Genomic DNA, 17570 nt, shown 5'->3' with positions numbered 1-17570 from the left:
GAGGTTAAACAAATAATTCATATCTTGCTTTTTGAGGAAAGCAATGCTAATTCCCATTTAAAATGAGTCAGTCACAAGGCTGCATGTGATTTAGTCTCTTAAAATATGACATAGGACCCAACATCCAAAAGTCATTCTATGCATTAATCATAATTTTTAAATCCTGCAAACCTTGCAGGATTAAAAACTGAATAATCTGCTCAGTTGCATTGCATTCCATAAACGTTAGACAAATCCCTTGTGTTCATTCCCTTCTGCAAGTTGTCTCCATAAGGAGACAACCACACATTTCTCTTCCATGAAATATCCCAACTCCAGACAGGAAGCATTATGAGGGTATATTGCAGAATGAGAACACCCTACTGCAGTGCACCTGTTACAGCATATAACACAGCACGTGTCACAGCAGAGACAGCCACAACACACAGAGTACCAGCAAGCAGCTCCAGAAAGCTTCAGCCGATAGAGAGAAACACCATACTACTTCAGAAGGCTTTGAGCATCTGCCCTTCTCATTCTTTAGCCCAATATTTTATACCCCTCTTGTTCATGCATTGCACCTGTGTGCCCTCTGCACCCTTGGTGACAGGTCAGCGCACCTGGGCACTCCATGTCTCATTGCCTTCAATGCTGCTCACCTGTCCTGCACAGCTGTACCCACTGGGGATGAGGCTCCCACTGCCCCAATCCCAATTACCACAAACTGTGTGCCTACATGCATCTGTTTTAAGTGTGAAAGAAACTATTCAGCAAAGCCGACAGTAATTCCTAACATTTGAAGGCTAATTTCTGTCTTGAATTACTTTAACGGCCTTTCCCAAATATTCAAATGTCTGCTAAATATTTCAGAATTTTGCTATTATTTCTAACAGGAAGGTTGATAATTTTGAATAGCAGCCAATCCGAAGTAATTCATTTGGGATCAAAATTTCTCAGGTTTCCTGTTGCCTGGAGGAAATGTGCCTGTCTATAAATAAAATGTGTGCAGACTGGATGATTTCTCACACCCATGACATACAGTCTGGCATATACTGTGAAACACAGCCTCTGGTACAATATTCCTATATATCCGTACATCTGATTTAAAAAAAATAGCAATAATCACACACATTAGGATTGCCAGGCTTTGTTTGGAATAATAACTGGGTTCTGATGCACAACCAGCTGTCATGATAGGAGCTGTGTGGAATTTTTTGTGAGATTTGTCTGAGACAGAGAGGGAACCTTTGGCATCCACTAGGTCCCCTGTAGGGCTCAAGGTATTCACTTGACCTCTGTTCTTCAAAGGGGGTGTAAGTCAGCTCAGAACACCTTCATTCATCAGCTATGATCTGAATTTATAGGAAATCCTTTTCCACCAGGACGAACATATTTAAACTTATCTGGCATTTACTTTTTCTTATTAATGCAGTTATAGAAGTGTTTGTTTTAATAAGTTAAGGGTCTTAAACACAGAGAACAAAATTAAACTGAGAACAATAATCGTATCAGAAGAAAAATTGTAACGTGAGTAATGATTGAATCAAAAAAGTTACCTCCATTTTCAACACTAATATGTTTAAAAATATTTTCAAGTGGGCTGAGTCAGCTACTTGTTTTTTTTAAGGAGGTCAGACTTTTTTAATACTTAATTGAGTTTTTTTAAGTGGTTGGGCTTTTTGTTTTTTGTGGGGTTTTTTTGTGTGTTTGATTTTTTTGTGGGGTTTTTTTTTTGAGGAATTGCAAAAAAAAAATTGTATTTGGGCAGGTTTTTGACAGAAATACAGTTACTAAAGTTATTTCTGTTCAAAGCAGAGTAACTGAATAATTATGAATATGCATTCAGATTTCTGACATTAGTGGTATATGAAGTATCCAGGAGAGACTTCCTGTAAAAACTCATTATGCAGGAGACCATTTTAGATTGCTGTGATTTAGACACAGTAAAAACCCCCTAGGAAATTGTCTTCACTGTACTTCCCAAGGACATAATACTATATATGATTCCTCTCAAGCTTCAATTTTGTCTTGCTGTTTGACTGAGGCTAAAAACAGGCAATAAAATAATTGTTAAAGGACAAAGCTGGAGAAATCTCTGCTACACAAGTTTGAGAAAGTTGTGACTGTCAGAACAGGCTGTTACTTTGCAATCAATGAGGGTCTTTTTCTACAGAATAGAGCAGCCAAACTGTAAAATGCTTATACATGCAGGTAAGATATATCCATGTCTGACACATTCGGAGGAGGTGAATCTGCATTCTTCAAAGGCACCAGCCATGTATCTACATTAGAACCAATAGATAATTATGAGTCCCAGTTGTTTGTGGGAACATTTCAAAAAGCCATAATATACACTGAGTACTGCAACTAAAAATATTTGTATTCAGTCTTTCAGTTCACATAATTCCTCTATCAATAATTTTCTAATATACATGAATGGCCATAAGGCTTTCAGTATGTACATTCAAAAGAAAAAAAATATCCTACTGCTTCTCCAATCTAACTTAAATTCCATAACCACAAAATATAAACAGTTTTCCTTATTAAATCCCCTACAATTAGTTTATTAACTAGACTCCTATGTTGAATTGGAGTAAATTCTACAGATACGCATCAACCACCCAGATAAACGTGTCATTAACCAGTCTATCCTCAAAATTATAATTAAAACACATGATGGTTTTATATCTTTTTTAGGTTAAAGGAAAAGCAAGGTAAGAACATAAGCAACAATAGACTCAGAGAACTTTAAAATACTACAGATTACTGAATACTAGTAAAACTTGGAAGTTTTTCATAAGCTGCAAATGAAAAGACTGCAAATCAATTCACCTTGTGCACTTTGAGCTTCAGTTAAAGTAATTCCATTTATTTATTTTTGCATTTGGTATCACTGGTGTAACTCACATTAGTTAAATTGCATTGATGGGATTGGAGACACCACCCATTAAATGAGAACATTGTTCTTCTTCATCTGTGACCCAACTAAGATCCAGCTGACGTGCATGACAGATTCTCTCCCAGCACACTGAAATACAGTGGAGAAGAGTCCTATGATAACTCAGGCTCCACAAAACTATCTGGAGCTCATGCCATCAGGATAACAAAACAAAAATAAATGTAATATGCTGAGTGTCTTGACTTCTTCTTTTAATGTTCAAAAGAAATGTTAACCTGCTGATTTAAACAGAGCTACAGGACAAGTACATTCTACATGCAAACTATTCCAATAAAATTTGATCTACCCACTCTGCATAGGATTCTGTTCTGCAAAGCAAATGCTAATTAAAGTAAGCACTTACTTTTAATCACACCAGAATCCATTTGCCAAGAGACAGGCACATAGCATGAGAGGAAATAATTTTCAGGTTTTCAAGTGAAAGCTCTGAGACATGTCAGTTGGCACTAATATTGTGAACAAGAAACTTTTCAGACCTGAAAACTTTTCCCTTTTTTCAGTCTCCTGAAATTCTTCTCTTTCAGCGAGCACACTCAGATCATTCACAGATGCATTTATCACACCTAATGATCTTCTTCCTGGCATTCAACTTTCTTTCAACTTGAATTGATTTTCTTTGAGGAATACAGATGTGTCTGAAAAACAATATATCTGTTCTCCACAAGCGATAAATTAATGTGAAATCAAATACTGCTGTTGTTGAGCTGTCACATTTACCAGCATCCTCATTAAATGTTTTCAGGATATGGCTTGTCTAATAATCCAAATATAATGTAACATCTCACATCCCATTCTTATAGAATACTAACACACTCGGTTCACATATGTAGGTGCTTGCTTTGTGGTTCATACAATTTCCAAAGTCCACCAGTGAAAAGAGACATTCCACTGGGAAATGTCTTTGTGCGAACAATATCCTATAAATTTCTGAAGGAGCAGTCAGGGAGCAACCCTTTTTTATTGCTTTTAAAGGGCTTTGTTCACTGCAGTCAGAAGTCTCCAAGTGAAGAGATGGAAACAGAGATTAATTGCCTCATCCGCTCGGGATGTAATTCCCTTTTGGGGAGTACCATAAAGCTTAGAAACCTTATTGATGGAGCTGTGTTTTTCCATGGAAACACTGTTAGCCTCTTTGCAAGAGAGTTCGTCAGTTCAACTGGGTAATTTCAGACTGGCTTTTTATTAGTTGGAAGAATCACATGCTGTAAAAATCTTTCTGTATCACAACTGCATTTTCCTTATTAATCTGCATATGACTGCACAGTGAAAGTCTTTCAGGAGAAAGTTAGATGAACTTGGAATTTTCAAGGCTTTTATAAAAGGATGGTTCTCCTTTCACTCCAGACAGAGTTTGAGATTTTGTGTTCTTGTTATTGTTTGATTGGGTGTTTGAGTCTGTTGTTTGGGGTTTGGCATTTTTGGGGGGATAACAGGTGCAATGGATCTAGGAGGGTATCTAGGATAAGTCCATAGCTTATAAGGACTTATGGACTTATAAGTCCATAGCTATGACTATGCTGACTTTGAAAAGAGAAAATGGTATATTGGTAGTGCATCCAGCTCTGGGATCTCAAACACAAGCTGTCAACCTGTTTAAGCAAGTCCAGAGGAGGGCCCCAAGCTGATCAGAGGGATGAAGCATTTCTCCTATGAGGAAAGGAAGAGTGAATTGGGTTTGTGCAGTTTAGAAAAGAGTAGACTTTGGGATGACCAAATTGTGCCCTTCTAATAGCTGAAGGGAAGATGGAGAAGGACTTTTTATACAAGCATAGTGACAGGACAATGGGCTATGGCTTCAAACAGAAATCAAGTAGGTTTAAATTAGATATTAGAAACAAATTCTTTACTATGACAGCCGTGGAGCACTGCAACAGGATGCCCAGAGAAGTTGTGGATGCCTAAACCCTGGAAATGTTGAAGGCCAGGTAGGATGGAGCTCCAAGCAACCTGGTCTAGAGGAAAGCATTTCAGGGGGGTTGGAACTAGATGGTCTTTAAGGTCCCTTTCAACCCAAGATGTTCTCTGATTCTGCTCTTCTATACAGTATTTGTAGCACAATCAAACCAAACTATACAAACTTTTTTTTTTAAACAGAATATTATAAGTCTGAAAATTAGTGCAAATCTAATCAGTCTCTGAAATAGTCCACCATTCTCTGATTCTGTGGTGAAGAATCAGCACAGGAGCTTTGCACACATCATCACAATTAAGTCAAAACCTGAGGTCATTGTACCAACTAAAAGCTGAATAAAAAAGAAAAATCATGAACCTGAGTATTCTTTGTAAGTCTTCTCTCTTCAGAATATTTTAATTATTTTAATTTATTTGATTGCACAATATAAAAAATACTGCAAAATCATATTATAAAAACTAGTGTTAAACACCATTTTCAATAATAGAGAGCAACTGATCTGTTCAAGAGAGGATAAACAATTTGCATTTTACATGACATCAACAAGTCATCTTCATTTCTATTTTTTTCAAACTATTGAACAGTGAATCTTGGATAGGCTTTTCTGAACATCTGTACCGAAAACAGTTTTCTAAAGAGATGATTACTTGCAGATATTTAAATTAAATGTATTCACAATTAACAAATGTGTTTTTGTCTTAAGCCCAAGAGCAGTATCATGTCATAATAGCATCCACTTACATTGCTCCAAAGGGGCCCAGTTGGACTAGACCAGCTCCACAGCAAATATTCTGATTGTTAGGTAAAAGGAGAATTTAGCAATATCAGCATATTGCAGAAACAAGTAAGACATGCTCCTGCTTAAGCACCAGGAAACAGATTAAGAGCAAAAACAGGGGTCTGTTATTCAGGATTACTTTGGAAACTATGTAAAGCACAGTGCTTTTACAACCTGATTCTGAAGATCAGCATTCACCTTTGTAATGGGCTGTAAGTATTAAGACTTCATTACCAGGGTGAGATTGACTTCTGCTTTCTAAGCTGCTACTGTTCAACTGATGAAACATATCAACAAAATCAGCATACATCAGGAGCTGTTATACTCTAACTAAGTTCCCCTTGACATATTCTCCTTCATTCACCATTGAACATGTTATAATGCCAGACCAGTGAATAGTTAATGGAGTTATATAAAGGACAATGACAAGGGAAAGTCTTGGACTTTCACCCTTTACTAAACTCATTACAATGCTCTGAAGTGGATTAAAATAGCATAGAAAGCACCTCTGATCCTCTTTCAGTCACAGAAATGACCTTTGAATTTTATTGTGTTTACAATAATCTTCTATGCAGATAGGTGTGAACTTTAGCTAAATTAGTTTGACCTATTGCAAATAAAGAAAAATTATTTGCATTTAGTGTTTCTTCCTGGAAACTAAGGGCAAAATGAAACCATAGTGCAGCATATCTAGAAAATACTTAAACAATGTCTCCCATTCTACATCAGGAATATGTAAAATTCACCAGGGAACCATAGAATCTTAGGGGTCGGAAGGGACATTAAAGATCCTTTAGTTCCAACTTTCCTTCCAATGACAGGGATGCCACTCACTAAATCAGACTGCACAAGACTCCATCCAATCTGGCCTTGAATATTTCCTGGGATGGGACAGACACAACTTGTCTGGACTACCTATTCCAGGGCCTCACAGTAAAGAATTTCTTCCTAATATCTAATCTAGACCTATCCTCTTTCAATTTAAAATAATTTCCTCTTGTTCTGTTGGTATTTGTTCCTATAAAAAGTACCAGGACAAGGTACTCCTTTTAATAAGCCCTGTCAAGGTACTGGGAGACTGCAAACAATTTTTTCTGAAACCTTCCCTTTTTCAGACTGAAGAGTCCCAAACCTCAGCCTGTCTTCAAAAAGAGTTTTTCTAGTTCTCTAATCACCTTCAGGGCCCTCCTCTGGACCCACTAGAATGTGTCCATATCTTTTTTGTGCTGAGGGCCCTGATCTGCATGCAGAATTCCAGGTGGGGTCTCACCAGACTGGAGTAGAAGGGCAGGATTACCTCCTTCAACCTGCTGAGAAAGATAGAATTTCCTTCCATAGATTTTTTCATATGCAAAATTTCAGATCAATGACCTGTCTTATTTGCATTTTGAATTAATATATTCAAGATATACACAGTAGCTTTTTCTCAGCCAATATAACAGGGATGATGCACAGCTGCAGCCATACAGAGAAAATCTCATCTGAAGTACACTCAGAACCCCTAGAACAGCAATTTCGGAAGTGGGATGGTCTGCATCCCAAGCACTTTACTTATTATGCTTTTAGTCCCCTGACACAGTTTCACTATCTGAGTGCAAACTAGAATGTGAAATTGAGTTTTGCTTACTTCTATAAATACCATTCACTGCACCCATATGCTTATATACAGACAAAATGTACATAGATACATATCAAAAGACAGAGGTTGGCAGAATATTTATTAGGATATATTTATTAGGAAAAGGATTCATCTCTACCTGTCCTGCCTTCACATTCTTCCCTGAGGGATCTTCTTTTGTCAGAGATCTGTTATTAGGTTTAAGACAGGGCTTTGACCCAGACACCATCCCATCCCTTCTGTCCCTTTACCTGTCACCTCACACTCCTCAGGTACTCAGACAATCCTGCTGCTCCTGCTGCAAAGCTGTCACCTTCATCTCGTCATACCATCTTAATGAGGCCAAAGGCTTCTCTAAGTCTAAAGGCTTTACAAGCATTATAAAAGAAATTATATAGTCTAATCTAATGCTTATAGATGCAAATGAATAAAAACTTTATTGACACTCAAACTGTCCTCTATAAACTATCCAGAAGTCTTTATCACTGAACACTTTTAAACACATCCATGCAGAAGCTCAGATGTTTTACAGTCATTATTTCAAACTCTGCATTAACAGACCCAAGAGATCATAAATATTTGGATGAGAATTTAGTTCTCTATAAACAGGCCTACAAATTTCTATCACAGTCGTACACTTACACATAACTAAGATTCTGAGCAGCTAGCTGTGGCCACATACTAACACTCCACCTTTCCTAAGAGACTTATTTTTCTTACTATTAAAAAAGAATACCAACAACAACCTGTAAACTTCCTCACATTCTGTACAAGAACACAAAACTTACAGATACGCACTAGGTGATCACAAAAGTAGCTGCTGTAGAGAAAAGAAAACAAAAAAAATCCAAAAAGCTTGTGGACTCTTATCACCAAAAGCTCAACTGCTAAAAGTATACCTGCTTTTGGAATCCACAGGATCATAGAAATGAATCAGAGGATCTCAGATTGGGTTAGACTTTTAAGATCATTGAGTCAAACTATCAACTCAGCACTCCCAAATCCACCATTAAACCATGTCCTTAAGTGCCACAACTGTGCTGACTCAAGCACTAGCAAAGGCAGCCCATTCTAATGTCTGACAAATATCTTGGTGAAGAAATTTTTCCTAATATCCAACTAATCTTTCCCCTGGTGCAACTTGAGACGACTTCCTCTGGTCCTATCACTTCTTACTTGGGAGAGGAGACCAAACCCCATCTGGCTACAATGTCTTTTTAGGGACTTACAGACAGCAATAAGGTCACCTTCTTTTCTCTAGGCTAAGCTACCCCAGCTCCTTCAGCCTCTCCTCATCAATCTTGTGCTTCAGACCCTTCCCCAGCTCCATTGCTCTTCTCTGGACACACTCCAGCACCTCAGTGTCTTTCCTGTATTAAGGGGCCCAGAACTGGACACAGAATGTGAGATGCAGCCTCACCAATACGGAGCACAGGGGGCCAATCCCTGCCCTGGTCCTGCTGGCCACTCTGTTTCTGACTCAAGCTAGGATGTCAGTGGCCTTCTTTGCCACCTGGGCACACGATGGCTCATGTTCAGCTGCTGTCAGCCAGCACTCCCAGCTCATTTTCTCTCAGCTGCTTTCCAGCTACTCTGCCCCCAGCCTGTAGGGCTGCACAGGGTTGATGTGACCCAAGTGCAGGACCTGGAACTTCACCTTGTAGACCTGGCACTTCACATCACACAATTGGCCTCAACCCATTGATCCAGCCTGTCCAGATCCCTCTACCCTTCAGCAGATGAACACTCGCACCCAGTTTGCTGCAATCTGCAAACTCACTCATCTGCTTTGATCCTCTCACCTAGGTCATCAGTAGAGATGTTAAACAGGAATAGCCCTAATACTGAGCCCCCCCGGGGAACAGCATTTGTGATCCAACCCCACACGTGTGCTCACTGCTACTGGCCCATGCTGTCATAAGAGCAGGGCACACCCTGCAGCCTGACACATTGTCAGGGACTAAATGGGTCACGCCTTAAACATGGTTATGAAGTTTTGCCCGTTATAGGGAAAACTGTATAAAGAAGCTACAATGACAGAAACCTCCCTGAAGAACTTTGGACTGCAAGTTAAGCCGCCTAGATAAGATAAAGAGCAAACCCATTGTTTAATAACCTCAACCTCAGGTCTAGGGACAAACAAACAAGGCTGAAGGAGAGTAATGCATCCACAAGGAAGCAAAACACAGCAGAGATTCTTCCCTGGCTGAGACCTGGATTCTTCCCTGGAGACCACAGCCCACACAGAAACCAGGTTTACTGTCCCTGAAACGAGGCAGGGGCGTGGGGGAGGTTTTGGGTGCAGCCTCTGATCAGAGGCAGAAAACCCTTCCTTCCTTCCTTACAAAAAGTGACTCAGCTGTGAAAACCCCAGCCCCACAGGCCCTATCCATGGGACATTCACATGGGAGGCAGCTGAGGGGGTGTATAATCCATCCAAGACCTCCCAAAACGTTCCCCAGAGTCATTCCTGAAGCCTTGCACCACAGGACGGCATGTGACATGACAAATCCAGAGCCTGTTGCAAGAGATAACAGCAAACTCCCCCCCACCCCAGGGAGGTGCCTGGGTTTTCCTACCTGGCCTGAGCATATATTAACCCATCAGATTTTATGCTTTTTAGGGAGGCCTTCACCAGCAAGAAGAGCAGCTGCAGAGGATCAGTGGAGCATTACTGGAATCCATGGAGTGGTGATACTTTCCTTATTGTCCCTGTTACTCTCTTTCTGTCCCCTCCACCTATTTCTTATTTCTTTCTCTTTCTCTCTCTCTCATATTTACAATCAAATAAAACCCATACTATTATCACTGGCATATGATATCATTTGCACCTTAATTTGGGCAGAGGCATTTCTAATAACCCTTGATAACTGGATCACGACACACACGGGTGGCAGCATAGTGCCATAGGAGCTTTTTTCTTGGTGGTAAAAAACTGTCAAATCTACCCCTCTGGAACACATGCAAAGTACAAGCAGCAGTTTAGTCATTTTCTTCCACAGTCTAAAGTATTCTGAAAATTGAAAGGGGGAAAAAAGAGCATGTCATTGGTACTATATTACTATGATAACTTATGCAATTGGTAGAAGCACCACTTTGTCCTACAATGTATTCATACTTTGCTTAGCACCAGGTGCTTTAAATCCATTCTGAAAAGCCTGAACTATTGTTCAATCTGCAGGTTATTCATCCATAATTTACAGAATTCACAAACATTCTCAAAGTGAGAAGAGAGAAACTGAACACTCAGGTCTTTGCATGTCCAGCAATACTAAGAGATAAAAGGAAAAACTTTTGCAAGGCTGGATGTTTCGTTCACTGCACAATGGAGTATTGTGCTCTTACATGTGTGCAGAAGATTTTATTATCTTAGGTAGAGTTTAATTCACAGATATTATTTGAAGTCCGGTGCTATAAAGAGCTACATTTTTTAATGTAACTTCATTTTCTTTATAGGATTGAAAATTAAAAATAAATAAAAAACAGACACAGAGGAAGGTAAAGCAAGCCCAGGTAGAATTACAGTATTGCACAGGATTAAGACAAAGTTCTCCTATATTTCCCCCTTATTTCCTCTTCATTACTGACAATCAAGTACTGCACATTCACAGAAAAGCTTCGTAACTTTAAGATTCCTTCCCTTTAAACCATAGGGTTGTCTTAGCACTGACAGATGCCCAGCGGGAAAATTAGATGATTATCATGAACCTCTTGATTCTGTCAAAGAAGCATGATGAGCAGTTATACAGCATTTGGACAGGGACTAAGAGATGGTCATGTAGCTACAAGAAATATAATCAGAAAATGTGAAACTACCTATCCTCCACTGCTGTGTAAAAAGAAGCTTATACTGCAATCCTTCTCCCCTCACTGGAGACGAAGCAATGGTGAAAACCTTAACAAGGCACTCCAAGTAGCTAATCAAAGCAGAAGGAACAAGATGAGCAAAGATGTATTTAAATTTAAAAAAGAACCTGTTCTTTAGTCACACTCTAATATTGGGCCTGGCTGGGACGGAATTAAGCTTCTTCGTGGTTGCTCGTAGAATGCCGTATTTCAGATTTATGACCAGGATGGTGTCAGTGACACACCAATGTTTTGGCAAGTGCTGAAGTGTTTTCACAGTGTCACAGCTTTTTCTTTTTCCCACTCTGCTACCCTTCCCATGCCCAGCCAGTGGACACCTGAACTCAAATGTCCAAAGGAATATTCCATACCATGTAACACCAAGTACCAATAAAAAAAAAGTTTGTCTTCCAGAATAGCCATTACTCTTGTAGTAGACTTGGCTGGGAGGTGATGAATGATGTCCCTTGCATCACTTCTTTTTTCCTCTCTCCACGTATCTTCTTATCTTCACTTATTAAACTGACCATAATCAACTATCACACATGTGTCAAGCCCAGGTAACCCTCATGAGGCCCATACATTTTATTAGTTTTCACTGACTATGATAGTATGAAGATAGAACAAATTATAGCAGTCTAAGTCTGAAGCAAGACTGAAGAGACTAGTAAAACTTCTCAGTAAGTGTATAAGTGAAGTTCTTATTTCTATGGAAAATGGATGGAAGAAAATTATTTTTTATGTATAATGGCTTACTTTTATTCTGAATAAATGAATAACTGTAATGAGAATGGGGATATCTTTTTTAGCATATCAAAACTGTGCTGACTGGATAAACATTGTTTACAGAAAAAATAATTGATGTCTTAAGTCTGATTAAATATACAAATTAGCTAAATTCTCTGAAGATATGTGGACAGCTGCATCATTTTTGCCTTTCATAATGCTAATTAGGTAATATGATAAATAAGGTCATATTTATGCTACTATTTGTAAAACAAAGCTACTTGTTACAACTTCTGATGTATGACACTTATAAGAAAAAAAATTACTAATGAATACAATTTTCAGAGACAAATAAATGTAAAAACCTTTATTATTTTATGGTGTATAGAGATGTCTATAAATACATCTTGATTAAAGAAAGTTATAAAAAAGCATTGCTAAAGCTTATAGAAGGATATTTTAACTAGATTCACTTGTGTTTGTTTCAAGTCAAATAACTACTTTAATTGCAATAGCAGGACTTGCAGAAAACTTACTCAGTTGTGTGTTGCTACCCAAGTAAGATTTATTCAACAGTTCCATTTTCAAGGGCTCATTTTCAGTTACCTATGGCTCAGACAAATGCAGTCACTTAGACATTTCAGTCAAACTCCTAAATATGTGATTTGTATACCGCATTGCAAGGGAAAAATTGTCCAACTGTTGTGAACAGGGATGCAATATAACAGGGGTTTGACTCCATAGTAGAAATCTCCATGTTTTTCCATCCTGTGGAAAACATTTCTCCTTTGGGTAAGTTGCATATCTCAGACTTCAATCTTCAAAGATTTTGGCAAGTATTTACAGCTGTATTATTCAAAAACTTCTCTGTGTTTTACTATGTCTTTGAGAGCTGCAGCATCCCATGTCCACTGTATTCAAACCATATTTGCAGTGATATTGAACAAAAAGCTTTAGAAGCACAGAAACATAAAGCCATTTATGTTGAAAAAGATACGTAAGACCCTCTATTCCAACCATCAATCCAGCACAAAACTACATCCATAGGTGCCGTATATACATGGCTTTTAAATACCTTCAGAGATGGTGATCTAACCACTTCCCTGAGTAGTCTGTTCCAATACTTGACTACTCCTTAATTGACTAAATTCTTCCTAATATCCAAACTAAACTTCCCCTGGCACAACTTGAGGTGGTTTTCTCTTGTTCTAGCATTTGTTACTTGGGAGAAGAGACCACATTTGCAACAAATGAAAGAATTGATCTCGCTACTGTTGATCAGATTTTACTTTTAACACCTTCTCTCTATCCTACACCCCAAGTACAAAAGAGGAAAGTAAAGATATATCCTGCCCTGAACTATCAATGCTTCCTGCTGCAGGAGCTCAGGAAGTGTGGAAGCAGCAACTTGGTGATATAGCTCAAAGGCAGAGGGAAAACAGAAATTCATGCACATAGGGATCCATATTAAAATGGGGGTCAGGGGAAGGCAGGACAAATGAAAAGAGGAAAGAACAGAAGGAAAAGGAAATCAAGTAGTGCTTTCTTCATGGTTAACTGGATCATTTAGTTTATGGCTAATTCTCTCTCCAGCAGTTAAAGAGCTCTAGAAAGAAGCTACTGCCAATGCTCCCACTGCACAAATCTGTGCACATGACTCCTCTGCAGGTGTGAGAACAGCTTTGCCCAGCTCCAGGGCAGGAGGAAACATCATTGCTGCTGTGTTACCACTTCTGATCCTGTCACCTACCTGTGTGCCCAGCTGCATCAGTCACACATCTTTCGTGCAGACCAGGCTGATAGAGGTCCAGTGAGCCATACAGATAATGTAATGGCAGATAAACCTAAAGCTAAACCTCAGAAACCATCCAAAAGTTTATATCTACCTTATAGTCACAGCTGCACAGTACTTACAGAAAATGGGTTGGAAGCAGGAGAAGGAAAGGATTATTAAAACTTAATTGGCAGGTTGGTACAACTGGGATATAAAAGATGCTAGCTTTTCCTTCCTTTAAAACCATAGTTGCCTCAATAGTTCTATTGCTTTCCCTCCCATTTTGCTCCTAATCTGCTCAGGTAGGAATGGTCATATAGCAAACAGATCTAAAAAAAAAAGAAAAATAACACATTTTTCATAAGCTGATTTGAAGCATTAAGAGTTAGATCATCCTGGCATCCTCGCATTTTTTCTGCAGTAGAAAGGTTGGGATGAGAAAGGATGGATTCCTTGGGACATGTAGAACATGTTCGTCTATGGCAGACTCAAATTTACAGAGATTTATGCAGAGTGATGGCTCTTACTTTAACAAGGTTCTATATTTTTAGAAAATATTAATGACATGTTTTGATCAATTAAACTCTCCTCCCTTTGTCAGAAAATACAGTAGTTCATCATAAAACTTGATGCCAAAACATGTCTTTATGGAAAAATATTTCCCAACATCTCTTTGCAATGTATATAACCTTTCTCCCTTTGTAATCCTTGTATCCATGCAGATTTAAAAAGAAATGACATTTTAGATAATAATATAAAAAAGAAAAAAATAAATAAGAAGGAGCTGTCTACATTTTAGAAGTCATATCAGGACTCTAAAAATTGGTATTTACACTTGTATTGTTCTATGAGTTAATCAGTCATCTTGAGGGACCACTTTTTTTTCCTTTTCTTTCCACTCAAATAGAACACAGTCTTCCCAATTTTTTCTAACTCCACCAAGAAAAGTATGTGTTGAGACTGGAGAAGGCTAAAATTCAGGATAATAAATCATGTTGGTCAATAACCAAGCCCTGAAAAATCAGCACATTAAGAAAACACCAAACTAGTAACCATTTTTTTGGCCTACATTTCTGTGAACACTTTGCAACTTGTCACGCTGGACTGGAGAATGGTGATAGTCTGCCTGTATAGTTTTCCACTGTTGAATTAATCATCACTTTCTGCTGTGGAAAAAGTTGCTTCCTGTGGTGCCTGGAATCAGTTTCCAATTTACACACATACATGTGCACACGGTCCTCATCCCAAACATTCTGAATAAGTTCAGTTTAGGAATTTAGGGACCAGAAATTAACTTCTGAAATAATCACCTCTTAATGCCTTTTTGGATAATTTTGGGATTAATGCACCCAAAATCAGCTTAAGGTCATTTAAAATTCTTCACTTTATCATTGTAAGGCCAAAAATAACAACAAAAAATCAACAATAACGGCCAACAACCAACACAAAACACATCTCTCTGGAAACCCAAGGGAAAAAAATGAACAAAAGCCCCCCCAAAACTGACTACACAAAGAAAACCCCATCCAACTAATTTGAGTGAGAATTCCTTTCCCCTCCAACCTAATCATGATACAACTGCAAAACTGTGTCTTGCTAATAAACAGACAAACCAGTGACTAAGAAAGCAGACAGATGGGCCAACATTCAGTCTTTCCTTTTAGAAACAAAACCATTGCTGCAACCCCTATAAACACTACAGTTCAACAGTATTCACTTTCTTTCTGGGCATTTGATGTGTTGAAACTTGTTTTCAGCCATCACCTACAATTTTCTGCAATGAGTTTAAAAGTGCTTTACCACATCTTTCAGAAGACATCAGGGAAGAACTAAGACCCTTTTCCAAGAACTTGCAGCCCAATGCCACACCACCTAGAACTGGGTGCACAAGGTGGGGATGGGGCATGACTGTCAAAACAGTCAGACTGCTCAGACATTTTAATCTTGCAGGGGTAATTGGTAATTTTGTTCTCTCAGCCACAGGGCCAGCACCAGAGTTCTCTGTTGTTTTGTGGGGTCTCCCTTATCTCAGACCTATTCTGCTTCATCTTTTATTCATGCAATGGTTCTGACACCTGAGAGCCCCTATGCTACCCCAAGGAATCATTTTAGGTTAATGAGATCCAGATTGAACACTCAGTAAGGTATTTGCAAATAAATACAGTGATCCAATTGCCAGTTTCCACTGATGCTGCTTGCACTTTAAAGTAACAGCTGTCTGCAGGCCCACTGGGAGTGTCAAACTTGTAAACAGAGAAGTTATGAAGGCATGAGAGAAAGAAGACCTGAGCAATTTTGCACTCACCAAAATTACATTTCTAGGAAAACATGAGGGGGAAAAATAAATCTCAAAAATAATGTTTCATTTTGACATTTTATTTCAGAACTGGTCTCATTAGTCTTCAGCAGCTCTCAAACATTTCCCATTTCAGAGAGAAAAAAATATTTTTTTATTACTTTAAAAAATTTTTCCTTATTCAAGAATGCTGAGGTAGCATATTCAGGTAACTACCCCTCTACACACATCATTTATTTGTTTATTTATTTATCTTTATTCTGTTAGCAGTAGTTGCAAGGTCAGCCTTTCCTTATCCTATCCAAATAGCCCCTCTGCTACAAGATCCTCTAATTCCACAGCAGCATTCACTGCCTGAGGTTGCTTGAGATATTTGGTTGATTCCCAGTGACTCTGAAAGCTCTCACCACAATATTGGCCTCACCAATTATTTACTTTTAATATATTATTTTCTCAAGTCTTATAGTTACCCTAGTTATACAGTAAGTTCACCAAATTTATAACATAAAGTACAGATCTAAGTTACATTCTTTTGGCTTGTCTTCTTCCAAATAATTTCAAAAAGTAGACACTCAAAAACTAGTCCCCTGTAATTTTTAGATTCTTACCATGACATCAAGAACACCTTTGGTCTCACCCCCCAAGGTGACATTCTCACCAGTTTTCCCTATTTTTAGGTGGAAAGGGATGAAAAAAAACATTCAATATTCCATTTTAAATCTAAAGACTGAAATTTAATTTGAAGTTTCAAACCACCAAAGCTGAAAACTTAAAGCACATGAGAGGAACTTTAAAAAAAAACATCTGCCCAATTCACTCATCCTTGATTGTGCAGCACACTGAAAATTAGTTACCTGCAGGTCAAAGTGCAGTCCCTGTCTCAGAAGGAAATGAGTCACAGGATACTGATGAATACTGAAACATTACAATGGGAGAAATTTTGTTGCACACTTAGGTGTCTACTGGGCCTTATATTTTATCCAAATAAATTTTATGTTATGACACCTAAAATCATATACAGGTACAGATCCAAACCATAAAGCGGGCTCCAAATTAACTAAAGCACACAACTGTTAACAAGGAACTCGGTAACAGAAGAAATTACAACCTGTATGCGAGCTAACACAATAGTAACATAGACCAGACCAGGTCAATTTGACCACAGAAAATCACCCATTTGTTTGTCCTCCTGTATCAGTCAAAATGCAGAAGAAGATACAAACAGGACTGGTAGCATGCTAGACTGGTTGAAGTGTCTAACAAGGCAAAGAACTGATTGCACACAGTGATTAGAAAAGTACTAAAAGCAAGTGGTGAGGACAGGAGAAAAAAAAACACAAGAAAGATGGTTCTAACAACATCCAAAAAATATTTCAAGGACCTTGATGGATGGCAAGCAATCAGCCTTTCCAGGTTATGACTTACTTTCATCAGACTTTTTTTGTTTTCAACTCAGTGCTAAACCTATGAAGTGTACCCTGCTGGCTTTGACAATGACATTGCAGTGGGAGACTCAGAAAGGAATATGTAACTCTATTCAATCCCTTACACCTTTTTGCAGTGAGCAGGGTGGATTTCTCCATCACTGTAGGGATTGCTTTGGTGTTTTCCTGCTGGCAGTGATTGGGGAGCAGCTGAGGGGCACTTCCCCAGGGGGCTGCAGGGAACCAGGCTGGGGAGTG

The 17570-nt window shown here is 38.6% G+C and overlaps 2 long non-coding RNA genes across 4 annotated transcripts; one reads left to right on the top strand and one right to left on the bottom strand.

The window, feature by feature from the left end:
* Positions 1–2882: 2882 nt before the first annotated feature.
* On the bottom strand, positions 2883–9143 carry LOC135288778 (uncharacterized). 3 transcript variants are annotated; one of them, XR_010351719.1, is made up of 6 exons: positions 9049–9138; positions 7498–7613; positions 6804–6938; positions 5592–5641; positions 3415–3573; positions 2883–3007 (listed from the first exon to the last, which is right to left on the bottom strand). It is a non-coding gene; the product is annotated as an uncharacterized LOC135288778 (long non-coding RNA). The 3 variants fall into 3 exon arrangements; XR_010351718.1 differs by lacking the exon at positions 7498–7613 and having other exon boundaries at positions 9049–9143; XR_010351720.1 differs by lacking the exons at positions 5592–5641; positions 7498–7613 and having other exon boundaries at positions 9049–9143.
* Positions 9144–9179: 36 nt separating this feature from the next.
* On the top strand, positions 9180–10060 carry LOC135288771 (uncharacterized). Its single transcript, XR_010351717.1, has 2 exons — positions 9180–9500; positions 9870–10060. It is a non-coding gene; the product is annotated as an uncharacterized LOC135288771 (long non-coding RNA).
* The last annotated feature ends 7510 nt before the right edge of the window (positions 10061–17570 follow it).

Source organism: Passer domesticus, chromosome 1 (assembly GCF_036417665.1).
Source record: "Passer domesticus isolate bPasDom1 chromosome 1, bPasDom1.hap1, whole genome shotgun sequence".
Taxonomy (NCBI): domain Eukaryota; kingdom Metazoa; phylum Chordata; class Aves; order Passeriformes; family Passeridae; genus Passer; species Passer domesticus.
The sequence above is the reverse complement of the archived record's forward strand: the minus strand, read 5'-3'. Positions and strand labels throughout refer to the sequence as shown.